Here is a 19294-nt window from a genome sequence, read left to right on the forward strand (position 1 = left end):
TTGCTGTTAACTGGTACTGTACATGCTGTTTCACTTAGGACGTTTTTAACGCCATGCAATGATTCATTTTAGCCCTAAATTAGCTTCCACCAGACTCCATTGGTTCCGGAAAAAACGTAGTTGCGAATCAGTAATTCTATAAAGTATAATCGGCTTACTCCTCTGGCAAATCATTCACTCCATCTGATGACTACATTGATGTTCTACTATTTTATTCTGTAACCAAAGGAGTCTTGTCCGCGTTCACAGGCGGAGGAAGAGGGCCTAATGCTAAGGTTTGCTATATTTTTGGCTTGCTATTTCTTATTATACGGAAAATAATGATAAGATCGACGGATGCGCAGAGGACCGAAAATGCGAGGTAAGCAATTTTCTTGCTTTGAATGAAAGTTACAAACTTCAACATGGGTTGTACCAACACAGATGAGCTTTCATGCTGAACAGAAAACTGCAAAATGTACAAATGTAAATACAGAAATGTTCGCGATGCCGATGGTTCTACTAGTATGTTCGCTGCTTTCGTGGTGACCCGCTTCACCGCAAACTCAAAATCACCGTGATTTTCTTTGTTTGATTGAGCCAGCCGTTCCAAAGGAGGGTGGTACCCAGGCTCAACAGCCACTGGGATTTCAGTTACTGTAAATCATTTAAACTCAATCGCTAACTCAAAGCACCGCGAACACTAAATTTTCTATCTACCGCGAAATCAAATCCCCGCGAAATTAAATGCATTTACAAAGCCCAACTCATTTAGCCTGAGTACCATCCTCTGTAGTAACCGCTGGCTCTCTACTTTTGCTGTGGTTAGCATGCGAAAGTAGTGAGCCAGCGGTTACTACGGAGGATGGTACTCAGGCTACAACTCGTTAGCCTCCTAACATTATCTACTAGTACCTGGTCGTCCCTCCAGCTCCTATTCAAAGGTTTCTATTGAAACACTAGACAGCTTAAGCCACCAGGGTTCGGAGCCGCACTTGCACTTGATCACAACTCGAACATCAAATTTGGGTGCCAATCTTTTTAGCTCTATTCCGCTCAGCTCGGACGTTTCCTTAGCATCTAGAGAGCGGAGTAAAACGGCTAAATACACCCTTGCCAAAAAAAAAAAGTGAAAAACAAGAGAATATAGAGTTCCGCGTATCTATATTACGATTTCGGTAAAAAATACAATAAAACCACTTACAACCTTGTCCAAAAGGAACGACGTGAGAAGCTACACAGTTGTCCGTTGACCCGTCTTTAAATGGAGAAATACTCGGGCCAAGTTTAGTGCACCGCGACATCAACTCCCGGGGGACACAGGTTTGGTCACAGCTGTCGTCAGGCGATAAGTCTGCACCTCCGAGAGGACGAAATAACTGGAGCTTGACATGAGACTCATGTCTAGAAATTCATTTACGTTGGGGAAAAATTCAAGATTTATAAACCGAAAGCCGGATAAATCATTAAATGGCGTCTTCTCTTCTTAATTCTCGAGACTAGTCGGTTATGTAAAAGTCAACATCCTAACTTATTTTGTAGCAATATGATATCATAGTGCTCTAAGTGGCCTTTACATAATCATCCACCGCAACTGTAGTAGTAACATTATCGTTTTCTTAAGGCCTAGACTGTCAGTCACATCATTTGTCGGATCCGAAGGAGATTTGTGAAGCTTCCTTGAAAGTATTATTTCCAAATTCATCTTGTCAGTCACGCTCGTTCTGAACAGCCAACGGGAAGTGGTTGGTTTAACTCAATTATTTTGAATAAATTTGAGGGAACAAATAGACGGAAGATAAACATAACTGCCGTTACATCACTTCACATCACCTCACTTCCTTTGGAAAAGGTCGCTTTCGGTATATATTAATTTCATCTATTATCCACCCCCGCATAGAAGTGCACTGGTCCAATATCAGAGCCATGATGAAAGGACTAGTCTTGGGGTTTTAAGAACGCCGCTATTTAATGATTAAGGTTCGCCGTTCTCTTATAGGTTAATTTTAAGATATCGGTTGTACCATAATCATTAAGTTATATGACATTTGTGATAGAAATACTGTTCAGGACAACCCACACAGGGTCACTCGGTATCAAGTGGAGAAAAAATTCATATTCATAACATCGCTCGGAAACCCCTGACTAGCCTCAAAACCATTTCCCCTGACCGTTCATCAACACATCGCGGTGGCAGCAGCGCTTTCTCCCGGCCGCTAGCGCATGCAGGTCTCTATTTGTGGCCGTCAGTGGTCGTCGAAGCAGCAAGGTCGCTCCAACTTGGTGAGTAGCCGTTGTTTATGAAATGATACTCGTATGTGTGTACATATAGCAACCGTTATCGTAAACCGACGGGCGGTGGGCGGCGGTTGTACCCGGGCCCTGCCGCCGAGCCGCCCCGCTCCCCTCTCCCTGCCCATTTTGCCCGAACCGCCCGGTCCGGCCAACCTTGAGGCCGCGCGCTTGACTTTGCGCGGTGACGACCATATTTACGGCCTGCGTCAGCCGTTTATGTACCCCGTAAGCCCACGGTGTTGCCCCAGTTGAACCCTGGGGTAAATATAACGTTCCATCATGCCGCTGTTGAACTTCCTACTCTGGTGTGTGAAATTATGAGGGGTTACGGGCAGGGCGGTGACCCCGCCGGACCTCAGGTTTTGTGTTCATCCTCCATTTGCTAATCTGCGCCCCATGAGCTCGTGCATATGCGCATATTTATGTATGTCGTGCCCCGAATTGTATTCCCAAATCACCGGCATAAAGCACACAGTACCCTACCGGACAACTAACGGTCCTTACGGGACGGTTATCCCGTAGTCTTATGGAAATGTGGGGACAACATTTGCACCTCAAGTGTTGCACCGTTAGTTAATTTGTAACACCACTATCTGGGTCAATGCTACCAGCGCGCTATTTGTGGAGAATAAACACATTCCAGTTTACATTCGCAGGGGCAGCTCAAATGCTGCCTGGGAATTCTACACCAATGTCATGACCCATAATCAAAATCTAATTCTGATCAGCGAGGAAAAAAAATGAGGTCATGATATTATGTAAGTAACAGTTTGGGTCATAGAATTGCTATTTGGATAATTGCAAGGAGGGGATGGAGTTGAAGTAAAGTCATTTGAATATTCCCTCAGTGGTTATAAATGTGTCAAGGGTGGTACAGCAATTTACATGGAGAAACCGAGTATTGACAAGTATCTGTTTGCTCGCACGAAGTGCTGATGTACATGCAAGTAAAATGTGTGGTCTTCTTATGATAGATTCACAATAAAAGCTGTTACCTAGAAATTTTGTTATTATGTAATGCAATTGCTGTTGTATGAATGTTGATTATGTTATAGACTCTGTTTGATAAAGCATAATGACGTATTTGAGTGCTTCTGTCGGTTTATTAAATAACATTGCCCACCCTGGGTGATGCTGAGAACACGCTGAGAACACGTCTGCAAGGTACTGGTGCCAAGATTCTCTGGAAAGTGTGGGAACCATTAACAACAAAGGCTTTGAGGTACCTAGAAGAATAAATTTTGTGTCTCATTGTGACAGGGCAGTGGTTTGGAAAAAGGCAGGGGGTCCCAGGGCATTGACATCAATGAAACTCAACACTTCTGCTATCTGAAGTGAAACACTAGAGCAAGAAGGGATTTTCAAAGTGGCCAAGTCTTCAGTCTAATGGTACCCTACAGTTCCCGGCATCTACAAGACGATGGAGTCACATTGTACCGAGTTACACTCTTGTTGAATTTTTCCTTTGTAAGAGGCTTGATTTTTCTAGGTCAGGTTTGACTCCTTTGTGTACTGTAAGGTTAGTCTATTGTGTGCTATTGCACAAAGGATAGTAGCCTTGTTCTCATTATGTAGGTAACAGGGTAGAATTTCCTTGTTCAGAATGATTTTTTTGTACCAAACTTGTGATATTACAGAACTGTTTCTTGAACAAGTCCATCCTAAATCTTAAGTTCTTTGGCATCATCATTCAACAATTTCAAGTCATTGTTCGTCATTGTGTTTACCACAGCCTTCAGCCATGTTTCCAACTACGAATGTGATAACAAAAGCATGTTTTTTTTGTGTGATTTTGACTCCATACATTCTGCAAAGTCAAAAAAAGTGTTATGTTTTCATCCAGTTTCTTTCTATTTGAAATGAATTAAACTATAGTAATGTTACAATATATCTAAAATCTAAAAGAAAGAAGCTGGAGGAGAATATCAGAAATGGTCATCGTAGTATTAGTACAATTGCTATCTTCTGAGAACAGCCCTTTAATGCTAATACTATATAGGTCTAAAGTGGCCCTAATTTGGCTGCCTTTTAATATTTCCAGCTTGCTTTTATAAATGTGAAAACCAAGTGTGAAAGAAATGACCTTACTGAGTAGAAGCCATGAATAGGAAAATTCTTTTGTTTTCTTTACATCTATTCATGAGTAATGGTAGTTCAGTCCCAAATCGACATCAATCGGCACCTGAATAGTTACAACACTACATTCCTGTTGTTCAAGGTCAGGACTACATGTTCATTGTTTACCCTGAGGTTTTGGCTCCCCTGTGTGACAACAATTGCCATGACCCCCAGGAAACCAAAGGTCAAACATGTGGTGAGATTAGCCCCCAGCCCTTTGTAGGATAGGAACAACAGATTCAGGAAACCTGAGGGAACATTGTTCATAAAACAGTGCTGACACAAAAATGGACTCAAACAAAAACAAGATTATATGACTATCTTGTACCTGAAGATATTGTGCGACTCCCTATCTTCCAAGTCTGTAAATAATTCTACAAACACAATATTGTGAAAACTAGAAATGATATCCGGAAATCTCTTTAACTGTCTGATCATACATTTTCAAGGCATTCATGGCGTATAGTCTGCACAGGGATGCTTTTCACATTTCATTTGCAGTCAAAATTGATCAGTCTGGAGAATAAGTGTCATGTAACTCCTCTTGACTGCAATCTACTGCTGATGCACTCCTAATCAAGACAGGGGAGCGGGAGGACTCTGATGGCCAGGCCAACAGTGCATATATTGGAAATCATTAAGACCAACATTTTTCACATACATATTCTACAGTAGTGTTTGTAAAGAAGTACTGTACACCAAACCATCAAAATAATTGCTTGACTGTGGAATTTGCGCACACAAATGCTTAAGAGTTTTTAGCAGAATTGATCTATTACAGTAATGCATGGTGTTTTTGTTGCTCGTACATGCAATAAAATCACAAGGACGTAGTTCACTAAATGCCAGGCAGCCTGGTGAATTTCAATGACCTGAAAATCAATAGTGCTATTGGATGCTGGAGATCCTTGATGCATATGAGATATATGCCTCAGGTCATTCCATGTAATTCAGCCCAGCCAGATGGATGCCAGGCTGTGTGATGTTAAGATCAATATGCTGTGCACTCAGGGTTCAGTCCATTACAGCAATATGCAGCTCCTCCATCAGTAATGCCGACCACTCACCACCCAGTGCTTCTAAGAAGTACCAGCTTTTAAAGCTTTAGCAATCATCTCCAGGTTCAGGACTGCATTGGAGGTGACCCTAAAAGAATTTTTGTTCAAACTAATTAGAAAGAGTTTTTTGTCACCGTGTTACCAACCTTCAAGGCTGTTATTACAAGGGGGTGGCGTAGATCTAATTAAAAAATGTCAACATTTTCTCTGTCATGTAGAGTTAGACATAGCTGGTTATATTAGGTGATAGGTTTTAAAGAATGAAAATAAATTATGGACATAAAAAACTTGCCTTGTCAAAATGATTAGTTAAAACTGCACATATCAACTCAACCCCCTCTCCCCCCCAAAATGGCAAGTTCCACATTTACATCATATCAGCTTAAGATTATTACACTTAACAGTTGAACTGAAGCAAACATTACACTGAAAACTAACCAGTCTGTCCTCAACTCTCAAGTATATCAGGGGTTTGAAACAAATAGGTTTGTTTTGCCTAAAAGTGGTTGATCAGTTATGTGCTATTGTTTTGCCCTTGTACCATAAGACTGTACTGAGTGGTCTAGTAATCCTGATAATGCACAAGGGTTTGATTAACGTACTAGTATTGATCCCTGGTTTGGGTGAAGCCTCGAGCACATACATTCAGGTGTGGTGAACAACAAAATTACAGCCAAATGGGCAAATATAGTCTTTATTCCAAACTAGTCCCTTTTTCTCTTGTATTCAGACAGAGGGCAGGTGCCAACTATTTCCCATCTATCTGCATTTCTCCAACTATACAATTGGTATTGTCCAAGGCAAGGGTCCAGTTATTGTAGCCAACCTTAATGGTATCATAAGTACATGCATGATGAAATGAATATGAATATGCATCTGACTAGATTTTCCACCACATTACCTCCGTACCTTGAAACAATACTACCAAGGCACACAGCTGAAGAATTAATGGGGTGTGACTTTTTTTTACTATTCTGGCAGGCAATCAATCCAATTTGTACAATACCATTCTCCAAGGCTGACAGAAATGCTCTGTAGAACTTAACAAAAGAGTTAAAAACATGCTGACATGGCACAAAGATCTTTGTTGTTTTCAGGTAATGGCACGAAACAATTGATTATTTTAGAAATGTACCTTGAAGTTGCTACAAGTTGTGTGCTAAATGTGGTTGAGGTTTTAGTGTGATGATTCTCGTTACAATGTAGCTTGGGTACCATCCTCTATTTCAACTGCTGGCTCAATCTTTTTGCTCGCTACCCACGGAACAAGAGAAAAGTTTGATCCAGCGGTTACTACAGAAGATTGTACCCAGGCTAGTTACAATGTTTGCTATCACTTCATTTTGCTATGCTGTCGTCTTCTTTGCTTGTCATGAAAAGCTGTTGCCATTTCTATGGCTGGCTCGGATGTCAAGAAAAAAAACAAAGTATGCCTCAAGAGTTATTCAATTTGTGAATGAAATGTAATGTGGGATCTCTTGATGAAGTCTCCTACTCCTAGTTTGTGTGGCCTTGTGCAGTGCCTTTTTGTCCCAGCTGCATTAAACAGCCTTGAGCAATGCTGTTGAATCAGCCATTGGCCCTCCCTTTCCAGCAGCTATTTTCTCTATCAAAGTCCAGAATCTGAGCCACCCCTGACATTTCCCCCTGATCTCCCCAAAGATGACTGTGATCCCTTCCATCTGCTTCCCTAGCCAGACCTTGAAAAATTGCTTCTATGTGTAGTGACAGAGGAATGAGAAGGTGATTAAACTTCTGAATAGGCCTGTGTACCTAAACCACCTTTGAAAATTACACATAATTGACCATGATTGTATAAGTACAGGTACAGGTACAGGTACAGGTCAAGTACTGTAACTGTACCTAATATTTGATTAGGCCACACCAATTTTATTTGTTGTTTTCCGATATGAAAAAAAAATACTTTTCAAATTGATGACCACTCCTCGTTTTGACAATATTTCACTGCCTCGCCTTTCTCAAATTAACTATGGGCCTCAAAGTCCAGTAGCTGTGCGTTCCTATTTTGGACGGTATGTTTATCATTTTTCTTCAAACTTTGGACTACCAGGGACCCTCTAAATGTTGAAAGTTTAGATTTTCCTGTCCAATCTCTCCTACCCCCGACTTTTTGAAAAGTTTTTTTATTTTCAATTTTTTTTGATCGGCCAACCCAACTTTTTTCCGAAAAAAAATCCCAGAAACAACAAATAAAATTGGTGTGGGCTTAGGTACACAGCAGTGACAGCACTATCTAAAATGATTTGCATTTGGTAGCATGCAATATAAGCAGGTAAATTTTGAACACTAGCAAAAGTTAATTGGTAAAGTCATAAAAACTTCAACCCACACATGATGAAGGATGACGATAAAGGATCCGTCCATTATTCCAATAACTTAACTTGAGACAGTGTCTAACGAAAGTCCATGATCTTGACTGGCTTCGAAGTTAGAGATGATCGTAAATGGCTTCGAAGTTAGAGATAGGGAAGCTGATATTTAAGGCGAGGTAATTATTATAGACCCATACCTGACACATGAGACCTAGTTACAATAGCACATGTGTATGGCCTGATGGATCATGCATTCTGGGAATAAGGCAGGAAGTCAGTTAAGTGTTTGTGTGGGCTGCTTAGGGGATGATGGCTTTGATATTTGTCTCTTTGAAAATCTTCGGTTATCTGTTTTCTAAAATTGATCCTTTCATCTCCAGAAGTTACTTATCTGAGTGAGATATAGTATGACATCATCTGATGGACAAAATCAGGCCAAAGTAGTCTTGGATCTCCATAAGTATTATATAGCTAGACTTTCCTCTTTCTGACACCTCATGGCATTTCAGTACCAAGGCAAGCACCCACTCTTACCATGGGCAGGCAGTGATCCAGGGTGACATTTCAAGAGCTATTTGTTGACATCTCTAGATACAAGACATGGAGATATTTATCCCTCACTTTGGCACAGGCCAATCATAAAGACTGTTTTAATTGGCCCCAAGCCTGGGAGGGTTAAATATACCCTTAGTATACATGTACCTGAAACAAGTACCTTTTGAAAAAAGATAGCATTTGAGCAACTCTGTTGTGATGAAAATTATTGACATTTCTGAAGAAACTATTAGACTTTGAAAAAGAAAAAAATTCCCAAAGCCTCATTTTCAGAGTGTGATCTTCGGTTTGTATGTATTAAATAGATACTTAAAAACAGAAAAGAATTACATGTGTAGCAAAAAATACACATACACGGGATTCGAACCTAGTACATATGGCCTTCTCTTTCCAAAGCAGAAGAGTTACACTGCGCTTATCACTGTGGTATGGACATATATTCCTTGTTGTGTGGTGATTTTTAGGTCATGTAGTCCATGTCACTGTAATGTTAAAGGACAAACATATTTTACCACAAACACAGTACTGCATCATAAGTTTTATGTTCATCTAAAAGGTTCAATGTAATGGTGTTACTTGACTTCAGTAAGTACAAGTCTTGCTATGAGCTTGTTATAAAAGCACTTACTTTTTTATTCACCCTCGTACATTTACATCTTGTATGATACCTGGGCTATATGTAATCAAACATATCTACAAGTAAATGCTGTGTATTTTTGGCCTTTGGTGCTCGTATACACTGACTGGTTCCTAACAAATTTATTCCTGCCAATAGTACAAAACAATTCTTACTCAGAGGAACATCCCATCAGTTGCCTTGGCTTTCTTAGTTAAATTGCATTATTACATTTTCGCCTTCATAACTTTATGCCAAAAATAAGCTTACCAATTTCAATTTGCTTTACAAAATCTGGCTGAAATGCCAGCTTTTTTCAAAAGCACCTGTTATAATTCAATATGGTAACAGGTGCAGTTTCAATAGGTGACTCTATCATAAGCTGCATGATGTGCAATACCCGTGTAAATGCTAGGTGGCACTTTTGAAAAGGAGCATCATGGGCAAATGAAACAGTGGCACGTGGAGCGAGATGGCATTTGCATTTTGAACGCTCCAGTTGCTTGGAAACAATGACATTTCTTTTATGCTCATGTAGGTTATACATTGGCTTCCAAGGGTATTTTCATGATTTGCCACGAAATTGAATTTCATTCATGGTTTAAAAACTCATTTCAAGGGCAAACTAATGGCATTGACTCAAATATTGAAGTTATTACGTGGTTTGTTGATGGTTTCGTTTTGTTTGCTCTTTTTATATAATAGAAGCTTTTCTGTTTTGAGTCCCTCACTGGACGAATCCCTGATATGTGTCTGTTTGAGTTTCCAGATACTTGTGGTCAGCATAATTTAAGAACCCACAAAATGTATAGATAGATTGTGATGATACATTTGGTTACTCTCCAATCAGAGGTTAGACTCCCACTGTTTTTGACATTTTTATGCATATTTATCAGGCTTTCTATTTTGTACCGTTTCGAGACATTAAGAAACGGTACATAATAGAAAACCTGATAAAAACGCCTGAAACATCAGAGCCTAACCTCTGCTTGGAGAGTAACACGTGGCATGTGGTGAGTAGGTCTTGGGAAGGGAAAGGTCAAGGTCGGATATGAGCCACCTGGTGGCCGACCTTGTTAGACGACCTGTAGTCGAGCTGAAGGAAAGGGGTGACTTTCAACTTCTGCAGGCAGTTTCCAGATGACCCGATGGCAAATGTTGATGTACCAATGGTATTGCAAAAACATGTGCAGGTTAGATTTGTTGCTGTACTAATGGTGAATCAATTAGATCTACTTTCTCCTATCCAATACTCCAGTATCAGGCCCAGGGCTGAGGCTTTTTTCTCTCCCATTAATTATTTGGGAGCCCATGTTGTTTGTCATTTGAAGCTCAGGAAAATACATTTTAATAGTGTTATTAAGTACAGTTTTTTTGAAGGACAGATTTTTTCCCCATCCTAACAAGCAAATTTCTATCCTGAGATGAGGGATGAGTCTTTGCAAGCCTTTTTCATAGGTTACCAGTCTCCAGTCCTGTAATAGGTCCCTAGGACCTAGAGTATCAGTGAAGTGCCAGATGTTTTTCAAGCATGAGGTGATAGGCCAAGGTAGATCAAAGAAAACTGCTGTGGTGTCTGAGTACAGCCATCTGATATAATGTCTGGAAACTGATCCTAGATTCTGGGATTGACAGTTACCATTATTCTTGAGAGCAGGCTCTTCAGATTTCCCCTGAAACTGATACCTGTGAGGATCGGAATTTAGGCCACAGGTAGTGATGTGTTTACAGGATGGACCTTGACTGGACCAACAGGCACAAAGTCCACTGCAAATATTTACCCAAGGGGCAGTGCCCCAGGAGAGGTTTTACCCCAGCATGGTGGAAATGACCCAGTTTTCAGCCAGTCTTTGAACAGGCAGGAAGGGCAGAACCATTGCTGTGAGTTTGTTTGATAGCAGGGAGGCGCGTAAGGTTCAGAGGCAGCGTTCCCGCCAGGTTCTTGAAAGTATGCGTCCAAATATTTCTGAGGGGGGTATTGAGCGCCGGAGGCGCGAGACGAGCGCCGCAGGCGCTCGCATTCTAGGGGGGTCCGGGGGCATGCTCCCCCGGGAAAATTTGGATTTTCAAACCCTCTAAAACACAATTTCCCGCAATTTGAGAGGAAAATCATGCGCTTGAGATTGGATGTCGGTTGCCTCTTTTACTCCCGTAATTCAGTAATCGACAACCGCCCTCTCTCAAAAAATACACCATAGCACGGGGAATCAGCCGTCAGTGATCTGGCCCGGGTATAATTTCTCCAGACACGAAAATTTTTGGAATTTTTATGCTTCGCAACAGGGCTCTAGCCAGTTCGTCAGCCCATGGAAAAATTCTGCCAATTTCTTCCGTCATTGAATAAAAAAATGTCGACCTCGTGCGATCGATGTTGCACCCTCCCTCATCAAATAGTTTTCCGAGACGATAAAATAACGACGACATCACACTCACGAATCGGTGGGGTTTTACAAGGCCGTGCCGTCATTTTCCACGAGCGTGCGTTTGTTTCCTGCGACCTCAGGTAACCCCGTTTTCGGCGTGAAATCTTTGGCTGGATTTATTTTTAAATAGACCAAGAACGTTTTACATTACTCGAAGGAGGACGATCTGTTGCCTCTTTGGCAGTGATCAGTGCCGGGGTAGCCTTGAACTAGTAGCCAGAAAGACGTTCCAACGTGCTGGGCGCTGCGATCGACGGTCCGTCTTGGGAGGGGGGGGCGTGCCGCGCCATGTGCCACGGAGGCCAACGCCAGTGCACAGCCGACTCGATCGACGCTTGACAACAATATTGCGGCCCCTTTTCTGCCACAAATTTTGTCTTTTTGAAACAAAAGAAATTTTGAAATAAGAAATAAAGTGTATAGTTTTGGATTCTTCACTTATTTACCGCGCACCGCTTGGATAAATGGGGAAACTTTAATAGTAAATTGTTAGCAGCTAGGGAAGAAACTTACTTGCCAGACGACACGGGCGCCTACCAATATCACAAAACAACGTCACGTGCGCTAATACTCGGTAACTTTTGTATTTTCTCCGGTGACCAATGACAGAGTACATCATTACATTTATCAAACGCTGATTGGTTATTAAGATGATTGGATTTGGACCTGGTGGCCAATCTAGACTGCTTGGCGCCGGCGGCTTGTTGTCAAAGAAACCGACTGCCAATCAACTGCCCACAGCGGGAGAACTTTTGTTGAGATGTGCAACACTCGCGCAGAACAGTTTGTTTGTTCAATACTAGTATTAACCACAAATCTTTAACAAATACATGAAAATGAGGACAAGTAAGTATCATGTTAAAATCAGAATATAAAATCTGCATAAGATTTCTTCCAGTGTTACAGAATGCTGGCTGTCAGATGTAACGTTATTTCACGGACTACAAATAATTATATTGCGCAACGGACAGCTCAGACTGGCGGTGGCTGGGTGTGTCGCACATGGGTCCGCTAGTTGTAAAACGTGCCGCGCTCCGTCCCATGGGATGACCGGAAAGTGAACAATTTGAAGTATAAATTGTAAAGGTAGGATTCCTTCTTATAAAGACAGATTTTTAAAAAGATTCCAGATACATTTTGTACACTGGTGGTTCAGGTCAGCCTTTCTTACAGATTTTTTTATGGACGCATTCAGCCGAGCTGGGTGCGTCTTTCCAGAAAAAAATGCGTCCAAAGACGTAAAGACGTATGCCTGGCGGGAACGCTGTTCAGAGGTGAGGAAATGTATTTCTGGCAACTGTGAATGATTTTGATTGTGTGCTGTGACCTGCTGTGACTCCTGTGCTGCTAGAAACCGGTTGATCTTGTGAGATAAGTCACTATTGGGGCAGGGCCGCAGGGGTAAACATGTGTTTTGTCAGTAACCTGACAAAAGGTAAACCTCCTGTTATCATGAACTTTTTCACTCAAAGGAAGACTCAGTATTGTGCTACAGAATGATTATTTCCTTAGGTCACCTTCATTTTCCATGTATAGAGAAAGGTCTACTGTTCTCTTCACTATGATTACTAAATCTCAAATTGCCTATAGAATTAAATTGTTTTTCACCTACATCCTTGTAATTTTGTAAGAATGGGCAAGAGAAAAATGTGTTACCGATTTCTCTCTTTCCAATTTTGGGTAACCCTGGAAGCTGTCTACAATGCTGATTAATCATGCATTTGTCTGCTTTTGACTGTAGAAGAAAGGATCACAACGTTAGTTTGGATGTTGTAGTCAAGAAGGCGTCAGAAGGATGACGGCTGAGACAGAACAATTTATAGGTTTCAACATTTTATTCTTCATCAGAACCTTTGTTTGGATGGTAGATACAGATGCATTTTAGTAGTGGTCAGTTTGGTGTGTTTGACCCTGTCTTGGTTGACCAGTTCACAAAGACCATTTAGACGTATTGTTTAGCACAGGTGAATGGATGCACTGAGCAAACACTCCACTCAGCTAAACCCTGACCAACAAATGCAAATGCAATCCCTCAAGTGGTCTTAGAATTGTTATCGTCATATATTAGGTTTGAATTATGATAATGTCAAGTTGCTTTGTGGAAGAAAGATAAGGATATATTATTGATTATTTCATTGATGAGATTTCTTGAAAGTGTGCCATGGGAGATCATCAGCTTTGAGAGTACATTGTGACCAAACAAACGGTTGTGTACTTTGTATAAGAAAGGGTCAGGTTTGTTTGCAGTTGCTGGGTAGGGTACAGGTGCAGGGAAGGGAGGGTTCATTCATTCATCAGTTAGGGGGTGTATCACTCAGAAACACCAGATGTTTTTAGATCTTTGATGACAGAACAAAAGGCTGCAAAGCTTGGTTCAAGACACTGTATTTGATTGGAAATACTTACAACAATAGTATGACATTACCTACATGTACATTTTCGTATAGCCACAGATAGCATGGATCTACTGATTGGAATTGATTCCAAAAATAACTCTTCAAGCATCCAAATCAGTTGTTGGCTATGGTCATGACTAGCCTGATTAAATCTCGCTTATAGCAGCCCACCCAACACCCATTATCTATACACGTGTAAAGGTTGTTGACACTGAAGACAGGGCTTGCAACAGATGAGGTCAGTACATAAATCCTTGCACCCTGCTGAACTTGTGTGAGTATCTGGGCCATGGTGCCTCCCTCCCTCCACCAAAATGGAAGAGCCGACCTAGATGGAGATGACAGTCAGTCCATTGACCCCTGCAGAACAAGTGTGTCTCCCCCACATGATGGATGAGGCCTCATGCTGATTCAGATCAGGTGGGGGGTGGGGAGTCTGGGCTGAACCAAATACATCACTGGTTGAAGCATAGCACTTAAGCAGGTGCTATTATTTTGTATTAAAATACTTGTAGTGGTTTCATGTTCTTGGTTTTCCCTGTGACCTCGATCATGAAATCATTTATACCTGTACCCTGTCAATCTGTCTCTGCTCTTTTCCTCAGTAAAAATTTTACTAAAATCAAGGTTGATAAAAGCTCCTTGGTAAAATGTCATAAAAAGAACATTCAGTGCATTTGTTGAATAGATAATGATAATAAGCAGGAAATGTCATGGTTTCTGCTGCATAAATTATGGGAATGGTTTCATAAAACATACTGTTAGTCTGACCTCTTTCTCATTAGTTACTGCTGACCCAAAGGGTTGGATCCCTCATTAGCACAGTGGTCTCAGACAATCAAATAAACAGCTAAATTATATACTCTATATACTTATTATAGTACAACTTGATGCTGAAACTATTTGATTTATGTTTCTGTCAATCTCTCATTTTTTTATGAAGGAGATTAAAGTTTTTGCTGTCATAGTTGTGTTTCATGCACTATTTTGAAGATCATGAATGTTTGTCCCACATTGTCCTGACCCAGCACCATTGACAAGGTCACCACCTTTTCCTGGTGGTTATTCATATAATTAGCTCTCCTGGCGTCCTCTGGAAGGGCTGATATCAACTCTGGTTAGGATCCAGCTCCCACCTTATCGATCCTGCCTACCAGAGGGGATTACAATTTACTGGGCTGAAGTCCTGCTTATTTCTCTGGACCTCTGTCAGGTTGACTGATGGAGGGATTCCTCTGTAGGCTTGACCCAGTCACTTCCACTTATCTCTGCACACTGTATCCTAGTGAAGATTGGTATTTAATATTGGGATGCACCATTGTTATTCATAGTATGAGAGGATGTAGATTATGGTGAAGAATACATCTATGTATCTATGACACTGTGAACCTTTTTTTGTCCAGCTTGAATCCATAACCTTTTATGATTTGGATGATGATTTTCGTAAGGACCTTAGATATTGTATATTTATGGAAAAAATTGCTTTGGGCCAAGTTGCATTTATTATCATAATGTTCCAAAAAATGATCAATACTCAGTTATCATTCACAGCAGGTATGCAGATGAGATCCTGATTTATCAATGTCAGAACTTGCTAACACATGAAACTTTGAGTTGCTTCTGCAAGTGAATGTGTGCAAAGCAAGTCTGTAAAAGGACATTATGAGGTCTGTGTGACTCAAGGGCTGAAAAAGAATTTCAGAATATCATTTGAGGTCTAATGCTAATTCACCTTAAATTATCCACAGGGTAACCTATATCCATTCTTTCCATTGTTTTTAAAAAATGGTATTTTGGGATATCTGTTTATTCAGCCTCCGTCCCTCTTTACTCAGGGAAATAATGACTCACGCACACACGTACACAGAACAATGCTTATTGACTTCAGTTCCTACATCCATACTCCTCTTCTCTACACATGCGTACTAAACAGTGGCGGGAGATCTAACAATTTCTAGTTGATATTTTGAAGCTTGGCTCTCATGATTGATGCTACATGCATGTTTTAAGTACATGTACTGGTAAAAGTAGGAGAGGAGCCCCTGTGAATTATGTGATACTTACATCAGGATGAGCCATGGCGCCAGACAGCTTAGTACAGATTGCCAGTCTCCATGATGGCAGGTACCCTGTGTGCTGTAACAGCACTTTAAGTAATGTGTATAAGTATCCCAAGATTTATTACTGTTAGTGTTAAAGACATCATCTGATCATCATTGGCAAGAAACAGCCTGGTTGGAATGTGTATATGCATCCATATCTGGGCAGACCAGCTCAAGATCATTACCGCTGCGTGGTGGAGGCTATAAAACTTGCAAAATACAAAATTGGTTGTGTTATTTAGATGAAACTTTTATATTTTGCTGTGACAGTAATGATAAACATCCCCCTTCACAATGGTACACTCCCAGTCCTCAGTCCCTACCTGATCATTGGTTGAGTCAGCCCTGACCTATTTCCCATGCCTGCCAGATCATCTATAAATATTTCTTTTGATCAGTAGGCCAAGGCTGAATTTTAATGAGGTACTTTGGCATATCAAGATAGTAAGGGGTGTACTCAGTAAAGTACATGGCTCAGTGGCGAGCCTTTCTCAGGTTTCATAATCACATTGTGAAAGGTCAACTAACACCCACCTGTTAATAGCTCCATTCAGCTCATTCTGAGCACATAGGTGTGGCCTTGGAAGGGTGACATTCAAGTAATCTCACATAAGTCTTATATCTCCAGCTTGTGGGTGGGAAAGCATAGGTTAAAACTTGGGGAAATTCTGGCAAGTTAAGGGAAATACCATAAATGTCTTGTTAATAGACACAGCAAGAAACGAAGATGGATTGTAAGGGCCATGTGATGGTGCCAGTGCTAATGGTGTTCTAGTCATCAGGTACACGTACAAGATATTATAGACAGTTTTGTGTACCTTCTGAAGCTCTTGTTTTGTCGATACCCCTTTAGAACAGAGGGTTGAACTTGATGTGTTTTGCTTTTTCATGTTGCAATTACCTGGACAATTCATTAGTGCCTATGATGAAGAGGGATTAATTACATGTATAATAAATGGGTTTGTACCATTTGAAGAACATGATGTACTAGCATCATTATCATTATCTATAAATGATATACAGAATGCATGGTTTTCATCATCAGAACTTTGGAGTTGCAGTCTCAATAGAATTGGTTTTGGGTACTCCCTCCTCCCATAACAGTATATCACTTGTCACTTAACTGTGCATTAAAATTTAGATTGAGGAGCAGATATTGAGGCTGTGGGCTTTGGCAGATCTGTAGGGGCAGTTTACTCCAGTACCAATCAATGGACATGTAGGTCGAAGCCATAAATCTCTCCAGCCTGTCATGTAAGTCCTTACATTGCACATTCCACCTTGCTAGCCATTTTCATGGCCTTGTGGTATGATGAATTGGAAAGAAAGGTGCCCTAACATACCTGCAGAGGTGTGAAGACAAATGTCAAAGCTCGGAAGCCAGAGAACTTGAAATACCTGAATGAACTGATGTTCAGTTACAACATCTTTTCCAATCTCGATAGCATCTTTCTCAATCTTGTATGACTGGAAAAGGAAGGAAGTGCTTTGCCGGGGATCTGTGTGGTCACAAATCATCTGTCAGTTGCCTGCAGGTGAAAAATTCGTAGATAAATCACACTGGCGCTCTGCATGGATAGGTGATGCATGATTTATCGGGTGCCTGGATGGCTGAAAACATCTTGTAAAGGATGTGTCTGAGTACAGAGGTATGTATTTGTCTTCCTTTGAGTCACGCAGTCTTGCTTTCCACTGTATTCCCTGGTAATGGTGATGAGGTACGTTGTGTAGATTACCCTCTGGCTGTTACAAGGTGTCATTTGTCACTCTAGCCTGATTAAATCTCGCTTATAGCAGCCCGCCAAACATCCGCCGGCGGGGAGGGGCCAGTTAGAGCCCTGGACAGCGGAGTTTGTGTTACACAGACTATTGTCACTCAGGCTGTGGTGGTCAAAGGAGGCATCAGTGGATGGTGCTCAAGTCTTGTGAAATTTCCAGATCAAGAAGTTATTCTGAATTTCAGACACAGAGGCACTTCAAAAGAATCTAGGCCTTGAGCTAGAGTTATTGCAAAGTATAAGGCTTTTGAGAAAGTAACAGTCCTTCATCCAGTTGGGTAGCCCTGGCTGTATGCTTTTGTTCGCCTCATGAGTACCATCCTCTGTAGTGATTGCTGGCTCAATACTTTCACTTGCAGGCTAGCTGTATGTATTCTGTAAATTAAATCAAATCAAATCAAATCGAATCAACAACCATACAGCAAAAGTGAGCATCAGCTTCCTTTTGTCCACATTTTAAGTTTTTAACAGTAATAAATTAATAAATGGTTGGTAGCCATCCCAGATGACAGGACCCATACATGTACAACTCTTTGTCATTATCAGGTAGTTTCTGTTCTCAAGGTACTACTGACATTGCATTAGGTAAGGGGGAAAGGTTGGATGTTTGACAGAAGCAAAAGAATGACATCGCTTGGCCAAGGTGGGAATATTGCTCTCGTAATCTACATGTATTTCTAATACTGTATGGTTTTGTTTTACACCCTGCATGATTCAAATAATATGGCAAAGCCATGTATGTGTATGTGCTGCATCATCAGCCATTTGAAATGGAAATTTTTGTCAACCAGTTTGATTTATTGGATTCTTTTCAAACCATAGTGATTCTCTGTATTTTTAAGTTCTATTCAGACTTTACATCACCATTGTCAACAGTTATTGGTAGAACTTTGAGTTATTTATTAGGAAGACCTGCAGACAAATGAAACAGCCAGATTGCACAGGTGGCCCAGATAAAGACACAGAATACTTTGATGTTTGGAGCCTTGGTAATTACAAGTCTGGGTATGCAACCCCAGGATAGTGATTGGATATGTACCAGGCAATATATTCCTGCTATAGGTTAGTTTGTATCCGACATCGGTCAGGTGAACATGTAGGTACATATCAATGGAGGAAAACCAAATCTACCTCAGGTAAGACTAGCGGCTGCTTGAAGAAAACCAGTAGTAAATGTAGGTATCTGGTAGACTCACATATATGCGTATGATAGAAGGACAGCTATAGTAACAGGTAAGGTCAGCTTGTTTTTGATAGTGACAATATCATCATCATTTACTTCAAAACATAGCAGAGTCTAGCTGTTTTGTGAATCTGGCAGTTCTGCAATGGCAGCACAAGAAACTTGTATTGGGAAATTTTTACATCTCTTTTATGTTAAAGATGTGAAATTTATGTTTTATATTGAAATCTGATTCAGTGAACTTAGTAGATCTCGTAACTTATGTAAAAAAACTTTGTTTCTTACTTTGACATATATTTTGTTGAGAAAAAAACTGCCTTATAGGGTCACAATAACAAAAATCGATTGAAGTTAGTAATTTGGTAATTTTGAAGGTCCACCTAACACGTGAGTACCAAAAGCAATGCAATTGCTATTTGATATAGTCGGTGATTTCAAAAAGAAAATTCCAATCTGAG

At 40.7% G+C, this 19294-nt stretch overlaps 1 protein-coding gene and 1 long non-coding RNA gene across 3 annotated transcripts in view; one reads left to right on the top strand and one right to left on the bottom strand.

Annotated features, from left to right (window-relative positions):
* The first annotated feature begins 2138 nt into the window (after positions 1-2138).
* LOC118410100 (GREB1-like protein) overlaps positions 2139-19294 on the top strand; it is a 49333-nt gene continuing 32177 nt past the window's right edge. Inside the window, exon 1 of one of the 2 annotated variants that reach the window (XM_035811591.1) lies at positions 2139-2262. The gene's annotated coding sequence lies outside the window, so the exon portion shown is untranslated. Of the gene's footprint in view, positions 2263-10756; positions 10877-19294 lie in introns of those variants that run through there. The other variant, XM_035811592.1, reaches the window with a different exon arrangement.
* On the bottom strand, positions 14738-15955 carry LOC118410143. The gene is made up of 2 exons (XR_004830526.1): positions 15838-15955; positions 14738-15055 (listed from the first exon to the last, which is right to left on the bottom strand). It is a non-coding gene; the product is annotated as an uncharacterized LOC118410143 (long non-coding RNA).

This window comes from Branchiostoma floridae, chromosome 2, assembly GCF_000003815.2.
Source record: "Branchiostoma floridae strain S238N-H82 chromosome 2, Bfl_VNyyK, whole genome shotgun sequence".
NCBI classification, from domain to species: domain Eukaryota; kingdom Metazoa; phylum Chordata; class Leptocardii; order Amphioxiformes; family Branchiostomatidae; genus Branchiostoma; species Branchiostoma floridae.